The 8,721-nt window shown below is 36.1% G+C and overlaps 1 non-coding gene across 1 annotated transcript; it reads left to right on the top strand.

The window, feature by feature from the left end:
• The first annotated feature begins 1,909 nt into the window (after positions 1-1,909).
• On the top strand, positions 1,910-2,016 carry LOC125089705 (U6 spliceosomal RNA). The gene has a single exon (XR_007124024.1). It is a non-coding gene; the product is annotated as a U6 spliceosomal RNA (small nuclear RNA).
• Positions 2,017-8,721: the final 6,705 nt, after the last annotated feature.

Raw genomic sequence — 8,721 nt, 5'->3', positions numbered from 1 at the left:
TGATCTATTCAGACTTTTCTTTGTATTTTCATCTAGATTCCCCCTCACATGGTTTTACATTTTTATTGCTGTTTTATGTTACACAAACAACACAGTCTCTCTATAAAAATGCAAACACATAGAGAGTAGAACATGAGTCATCCTTCCCAATCTCACTGCACCCTATATCTCTGTGTTTCCACACCTAGATCTCAGATATTCTTGTTTCTCAATCCATTCTTTAAGACTCAACTGCTCCATATAATGTTCAGGTTCTTCAAATAAATCCCCAAGAAGTGGCAAAGGCAATGAAATATGGGAACGACAAGAATAAAGAAACATAAACTCCCTAAACAGTTCTCCCTGTGACAACTGTGGGAGTATTTTGATAACTGTTGGCAGGGCGCTGCATGTGATGTGGGGAAGGAAACCTTGGCATCCAAACAAGCAAATGGTTTGGCGACAGTTTATTAAATTTCTGCAATGCTTGCAAATGCCAGTAACAGTTTCTCAGACTGCAGACTTACTACATGTGACAGGTTTGAGAGTGGTTCACAGTTGTCATCAAATAAATCACTCTTCAAAATTAAAAATCATAGGAACTCTGAATAATTGTCACCACTAAAACAAAAGCTCCCTGGAGTTTATGTGTTTAACTTGTGGGGTTTGGTTGCTTCCTTGCCACAGAATCAGAAAGTAAGTAAAGACATCCAAGTAAAATTATAATTAAATCTCACTGGTTAAGTTTTTATCAAACTATTAGATCTTCTTTGTGCAAAAAAAAAAAAAAAAAAGAGGAAGTCCACATTCCTTCCTAAATGTATATCTGTAAATGCCCTGCATTAAAAAAGATTTTCAAAGCAGTAGCTAACATTATACCTTAAGGAACTAGAATAAGAAGACCAAAGCTAAAAAAAAGGTAGGAAATAATAAAGATTAGAGCAGAGATCAGTGAAATAGAGAACAGAAAAACAATAGAGGAAGTCAATGAATCCAAAAATAAGTTACTTGAAAAGATACATTTTTTCTTGGCTAGCTAAGAGAAAAAAAGAGAGAAAACACAAATTACTAAAATCAGGAATAAAAGGGGGAACATTACTACCAAACTTATAGTAATAAAATAGATTTTAAGGAAAGCTATTAACAGCTGTATGCCAACAAATCAGATAACTTAGATGAAATGGACCAATTCCTAAAAAGACCCAAACTACCAAAACTGACTCAAGAAAAAAAAAAATAAAAATCTGAATAGGCCTATAATAAGTAAAGAGATAAAATTAGTAATTTTTAAAATTTCCTACCAATAAAAAACCAAGTTTAGATGACTACTGGTAAAGTCTACCAAATGTTTGAAGGAAAATTAATACTCATTCTTTGCAAACTCTTCCAAAACACAGGAGAGGTAGGAACACTTTTTAATTCATTTTATGAGGCCAGAGTTATTTTGATACCAAAACTAGAAAAATATATCACAAGGAAAAAAAAAAACTATAGACCAAAATCGTGTATGAATATAGATGCAAAAAATCTTCAACAAAATACTAACAAACTTAATCCAGCAACATATAAAAAGATTACATACTGGGCCAAATGGGATTTATCCAAGAAATCAAAGGTGGTGTCACCTTTGATGAATATCAATCAATGTAATACAGTATATATAGTATAAATGACAAAAACCACCTGATAATTTCAACAGATGCAGAAAAGGCATTTGGTAAAATCCAACATCCTTTCTTGATCAAAACACTCAACAAACCAGGAATAGAAGGGAACTTGCTTAATCATCCACATCTAATATCATACACGATGGTGAAAGACTGAATACTTTCTCTTAAATCAAGAATAAGAAAGAAAAGCATGTTCACTGTTTGACTTCTATTTAACATCTTACTGGAGATGGACAATTAGGCAGGAAAAAGAAGTAAAAGTGCTCACTTGAGCAGCACATATACTAAAATTGGAACAACACAGAGAGGATTAGCATGGCCCCCGCACAAAGATGACACACAAATTCATGAAACATTTAAAAAGAAAAAAGAAAGAAATGAGGAAGTATGAATCTTCTTTGTTGTTCTTTTGCAAGATTGCATCTCATTGAAAAAGAAGCAGCAAAAATATATTTGCAGATAACATGATATTGTACATAGAATATCCTAAGGAATCCACTAAAAAAGTAATAGAAGTAATAAAAGAGTACAGGAAGGTTGCAGGATATAAGATCAATATAAAAAATCAATCCCTATTCCTATAGACTAGCTCTGAAAAAAAAATTAAGAAAACAATTCCATTTATAATAGCATCAAAAAGAATAAATCACTTACGTATAAGATTAGTAAAAGAAGTGTAAGACTTATACACTGAAAACTATAAAACACCACTGAAAGTAATTAACAACCTTAAAAAATGGGAAGATATCCTATGTTCATGGATCAAAAGACTTAATATTGTCAAGATGGTAATACTCCACAACTTGATTTGTAGATGCAGTATAATCCCTATCAAAATCCCAGTGGCTTTTGAAGAAATTGCAACTGATTGTAAAATTCATACAGAATTGCAAAGAACCCAGAATAACAAAACAATCTTGCAAAAGAACAACAAAGTTAGAAGATTCATACTTCCTCATATCAAAACTTAATACAAAGCTACAGTAATTAAGATAATGTGGCACTGGCTTACAGATGGACATATAGAATGGTGGAAAAGTTGAGAGTCCAAAAATAAATAAATAAAGTCCAAAAATAAAGCCTTGGTACAAATGTACCAAGACATAATAGAGAGAGGATAATGTTTTTGATAAATGGTGCTGGGACAACCAGATATCCACACACAAAGAATGGAATTTATTTACCAGGATATATCTCCCATACCAGACAACATACACAAAAGTTATATGACTATCTCACAGCATATACAAAAAGTTAATTCAAAATAAATTACAAACCTAAATGAAAGAGCTAAGACTAGAAAACTCATAGGAGAAAACATAAGAGTAAATAATTTTGACCTTTAGGTAAGCAGTGGTTTCTTAGATTTAAAAAAAAAAAAAAAAGGTAGAAGTAAAAAAAGAAAAAAAGAATGCACTACATCATACTTTGTGCACAAATCATCAAGAAAGTGAACAGATTTCCACAGAAGGGGAAAAAATTTTGTAAATCACATATCTGACAAGAAATTTGTATCCAGAATATATAAAAAACACAACCCAATAACAAAAAAGGGGCAACTAATCTAAATTCAAAGTGAGCAAAGCATTTGAATAGTCATTTATCAAAGAAGATAAACAAAATAACCAGCAGGCATGAAAACCAAGAAGATGCTCAACATCATTAACCATTAGGGAAATGTACATCTAAACCCAATGAGATATTACTTCACACCCATTACTATGGCTTTAACTAAAAAGGCAGTTGTTGACAAGCGCTGAGGAGGATGTGGACACACCATAACCCACACATGGCTGGTGGAGATGTCAAGTGGTATGCCTGCTTTGGAAAACTGACTGGCTGTTCCTCAAAATGTTGAGCATACAGTTACCATGCAACCTAGCAATTCAACTCTCAGGCATACACCAAGAGAAATGAAAACATACAACCACACCAAAAGTGGTACCTGAATATTCATAAAAGCATGAGTCAAATTGGCCAAAAGGTAGAAACAACCCAAATGTCCATCAACTAATGGATGAAAAATAAAATGTAGTGAATCTATACAACAGAATATTACTCACCAGTGAAAAGGAACCAAGTACTGATAACATGCTACAACAGAGATAAGTCCAGAAAACATTATGCTAAATGAAAGAAACCCATCACAAAAGATCACATAGATGTGATTCGATTTATATTAAGTGTTTAGAATAGGAAACTATATAGAGACGGAAGGTAGGTTAGTGGTTGATTAGGGCTGGGGGAACGGGGATTGAGAGTTGGGAGTGAATGCTAACGGGTATGAGCTATCTTTTAAGAGACACTAAAATGTTCGAAAATTAGATGTGGTGATGGTTGAAGCACTTGGGTGGCTCAGTTGGTTGAGTTGCCAAATCTTGATTTTGGCTCAGGTCATGATCTCAGGGTTCTAGGATGGATTTCCATGCCTTGGAATCCAGTTGGGATTCCCTCTCTCCCTCTGCCTGTCCCTTCATTTGCTCATTCTCTCTAAAATAAATAAATAAATAAATCTTCTTTTCTCTTTTTTTTTTTAAAGATACGATGATGGTTTCACATACCCATAAATATACTAAACAACACTGAATTCACGCTTTGAATGGGTGAATTGTATAGTATTTCACTAATATCCACTTAATAAAGCTGTTTTTAAAAAATTCCCAATTAGTCTGGCTGGCCTTTTGACAGGATACCTTATTCCTAGTCCCTTGGTCATGGCACTAGCCTGCCTCTTCCCGTCAACATTGACATGCCCTAGAGAGAAGCCAGTTGGGTCTTGACCACCTAAAACCACCCCCAAATTAGTTGGATACAACCAGCATGAACTGCCAATGAGAGAGGCCAGCTCCAGGGGAAAGCGCCTTTTGTTCAAATCCCTGCTCTCTGCTTCTTTTTTTTTTTTTTTTTTTTTTAAAGATTTTATTTATTTGTCAGAGAGAGAGGAGAGCGAGCGAGCACAGGCAGACAGAATGGCAGGCAGAGGGAGAAGCAGGCTCCCCGCCAAACAAGGAGTCCGATGTGGGACTCGATCCCAGGACGCCGGGATCATGACCCGAGCCGAAGGCAGCTACTTAACCAACTGAGCCACCCAGGCGTCCCCCTGCTCTCTGCTTCTTAACCCTTGACATGTATTAGCTTATTTGCACCTCATGCTTCTAATTAATCATGAAAAATTGGAGTAATTATAATACCTTGTAGCACTTGGGGATAATGAAAGCACTGGCATTCAGCTCATTAATAGGTACACTCAAGGAGGTCAGTTTTTGTTACTGGGAGAAGCCTTCACGTGACCCTTGTAGGACAGGTTCGGGCCCAGATTTGGGTGATTTCTCATTTTATTTCACATGGAGATGACAGCAGTTGCCTTTGCTGGCCTCCCTGACCTAGCAGAAGGCACTAGCTCTCTCTACTATGCCAGAGTTTGGCCACGCACATTTGGACATGGGAGGTAGTTTAGCACATATCCATAGTTAAATAGAATTATGTATTTTTAATTAGAATATTCTCTGAATCAAGTGTGCACTAAGGGGACTCATTATCTCGTTCTTAGAAAAATAATTACACATAAAATAGGAGTATTAAAAAAGTGCATTTAAAAGGTAGTGTATATTTAAAACATCAGGAAAAAGGAGTGTATTTATAATTCCAGTTGTAAATCTCTCATTTATTTGTAATCTAATTTTTTATTCAACTCAGGTTAATTTTCATGTTCGTATAAGTCATCTCTGATCATCATTCTGTATTTATTCTCATCCCTCTTCTTTGCAATTCATAATATTTAGATGCTTGATAAATGGGAAAATTCAATGCAGCATACTCTACAATAAAAAATTTTCATCATGTTTATCAATGAGAATTTGAGAATCCAGGTAGTAATATAGAACAGAAATCTTAGATGTTGGTGACTGAGTGTTTATAATCAGGCAGTCTGGCTGATTTTAACCTGTGCCAGGTTCATGAGAAACTGGCACATCAGTAGTTTTTTAGACATTTTTCCTGTGGCTCCTCATGACATTTTATTTTCAAGATTTTATTTTTAAGAAATCTCCACACCCATTGTGGGGCTCAAACTCATGACCCTGAGACCAAGAGTGGCATTCTCTACCGGCTACCATGACATTTTAATATCACTGATAATACAGTTGACCCTTGGACACATGAGGGTTAGGAACACCAACCCCCAAACAGTTGAAAATCTGCATTTAACTTTTGATTCCCCCAAAACTTACTCCTAATAGCCTGCTTTTGACTAGAAGCCTTATGGATAACATGAACGGTATATTAACACATAGTTTATATGTTACGTGTATTATATATTGCATTCTTACAATGAAGTAGGTTAGAGAAAAGAAAATGTCATTAAGAAAGCCATAGGGAAGAGAAAATACATTTACGGTACTGAATTTATTGAAAAAATCCACGTATAAGTGGACCTGCACAGTTCAAACCCCTGTTGTTCGAGGGTCAACTCTACCATATAATCTGTTTCAGCTTTTTTACTTCCAACAAAACAATCTCCTCCCCTTTGGGGGCAATATTGCACCCACTGAGAATTGATGGCCTTATTCTAGTATTCAGATTTCATATGGTAAGAAAAAGTAGGATGAGCTCATTGTTATTTTGGTAGCAGAAATACATTCAAAACACTTTAGAATATTGCCAAGTTAATTCAGGGTGGGTCACAGATCAGCAACAACACCATCACCGGTAGTTGGTTAGAAATGCAGACTCTCAGCCCCACCGCAGACCTACTCCATCAGCATCTGCATTTATTTTATTTATTTATTTTTTTCTCACCATAGCACATACCCTTCCCAATGTCCGTCACCCAGCCATTCCATTCCTCCCATGTCCTCCCCACCCCCCGGCAACCCTCAGTTTGTTTCCTGAGATTAAGAGTCTCTTATGGTTTCTCTCCCTCTCAGGATATAAAATCAATGTACAGAAATCAGTTGCATTTCTATACACCAACAACAGGACAGAAGAAAGAGAAATTAAGAAGTCTATCCCATTTACAATTGCACCCCAAACCATAAGATACCCAGGAATAAATCTAAAAAGAGTCAAGAATCTGTACTCAGAAAACTAGAATACTCAAGAAAGAAATTGAGGAAGACACAAAGAAATGGAAAAACGTTCCACGCTCATGGATTAGAAGAACAAATATTATGAAAATGTCTATGCTACCTACAGCAATCTACACACTTAATGCAATCCCTATCAAAATATCAAAATATCAACTTTTTCGAAGAAATGGAACACATGAAAAAGACCATCTACATTTTTAACACGATCCTCTGTTAATTCAGATGCCCGTTAGCCTGAGAAGCATTGGTTTACAGGACAGGCCTCTACTCAGGTGGGAAATATTAAGATAATGTGTAAATGGAAAAAAAGATGCATAAGCCCTAAAGCCAGTTTTTAAGTAACCCACGCCTTCCTTCCAAGTTCTGACTCACACACCAAGTTTCTTTGGTCATCAGTATCATTTTTTAAATGTAGAACTGGGTGTGTTTTGTTTGTTTGAGAAACGATCATTTTACTTACTACTAAGCAAAGGAAAAATCCCTAAGAGGCCTCATCTTGCTACTCCTCTTTTCCCCCCAAAAGCAGGTGTGTTCCAATTAGTTGGAGAGAACAAGATAAATAAAAATAAAGAGAAGCTTCTCTTTTTCTCCCCAGTGAATTAGCCTTCCAGTGTCCAGTCAAGGCTTCCATAAAATTAAGTTTGTTTTGACAGTGTTAATTTCTCTGGGAGCAAGTGAATTAGGTGGATCCAGTAATAAGGCAAAGAGGTTTTATCTACTTTACCATTTTGAAGAGCCAGCAAGTTAGCATGGGGGAGAGAGGATATTGAATTAATTCAATACACTTCGGTTCCTTATTTATAAAAATTTATAAGAACATTAATTTTTAATTCACTTTTGAGGGGATAAGAACAAAATTTTGAAATATGTGTGAAATAAATCTGAAAACTCTCAGCCATACAGAGACGAAGACATAGTATGACAAATGCCACGGACCCATCACCTACATTAACAATTGGCCTCATTTAACTGCTTCTGTATTTTTCTGAAGCATTTTTAATACGAGTTACAAATAGATGACAGTTCAGCCTAATTTTTCAAGGTGTCTTTTTTCAAATGAGGATTTCTTTTTTTTACACAAAACATGAGTTTTACTTAACTAAGACTTTGGAGGTTCAAATTGGAGAGATTTCCACTACCACAAAGCTTCCATTGTTATTCCCACCACTATTTCCCCAACCAGCAGGAGATGAGAAAAAAAAAAAAAAACCCTGGACCTGTTAAAATTGGCCCAAATACCAGCTGAGACTTTATTTTTTGTTGTTTCCAGAAGAGTCTTGACAGCAGAAAGCAAAATTCTCTTTAATTCCACACTATTGACGAAGACCGTGGTAAACTTCGGCCAAAAGCCAAAGCCCTCCTCATTGAAAAATGCTGCGGAGGGTTTACCTCAATACCAGCCGAGTTTTCTTAGTTAAGAATCTCAGCTAACGTGTTGGAGCTTTTAAAAGCAGAAAGAAGGGAGTATGGAAAAGAGGTAAAAGGAAGATCAGAAGAGAGAAGACACTGAAGAGTCTTATAAACCCCAACTGAAATGCCAGGCAAAAGGCATCTCTTCCTTCTATCCCCTGATATCCCTTTCTATTCTAACTCTTGGCTTACTGGGATAAATTTAAATGTATTGTAAACAGTTAACGAGTCCCGTGTGCGTAGGTGCATGCGTGCGCTTGCGTGGGTACGTGTGCATGTGCGTGTGCACATGTAGTGCCTGGGGGGTAGGAAGAGAGAGAAAAAATCTGTAGTAGTTGAGTGGAAGTTGCTTATCATAGGGACATCTTTCCAGCAGCAATATGTGGTATTGTTTTTAGAAGACTAGCTTATTCTTCATTTTTCAATTGAAAGACTAAAACACAAGAGTTGTCTTGTTTTAAAGTGCCTTTACAATCACATACCTCGGTCCCATCTTCTACATATGAGGAACTGGAGTTCCAGAGGGGGGAGGTGACTTATCTAAGAGTGTATCTAGGAAAAGGAAGTGTTGCTTC

Source organism: Lutra lutra, chromosome 1 (assembly GCF_902655055.1).
Source record: "Lutra lutra chromosome 1, mLutLut1.2, whole genome shotgun sequence".
Taxonomy (NCBI): Eukaryota; Metazoa; Chordata; class Mammalia; order Carnivora; family Mustelidae; genus Lutra; species Lutra lutra.
The sequence above is the reverse complement of the archived record's forward strand: the minus strand, read 5'-3'. Positions and strand labels throughout refer to the sequence as shown.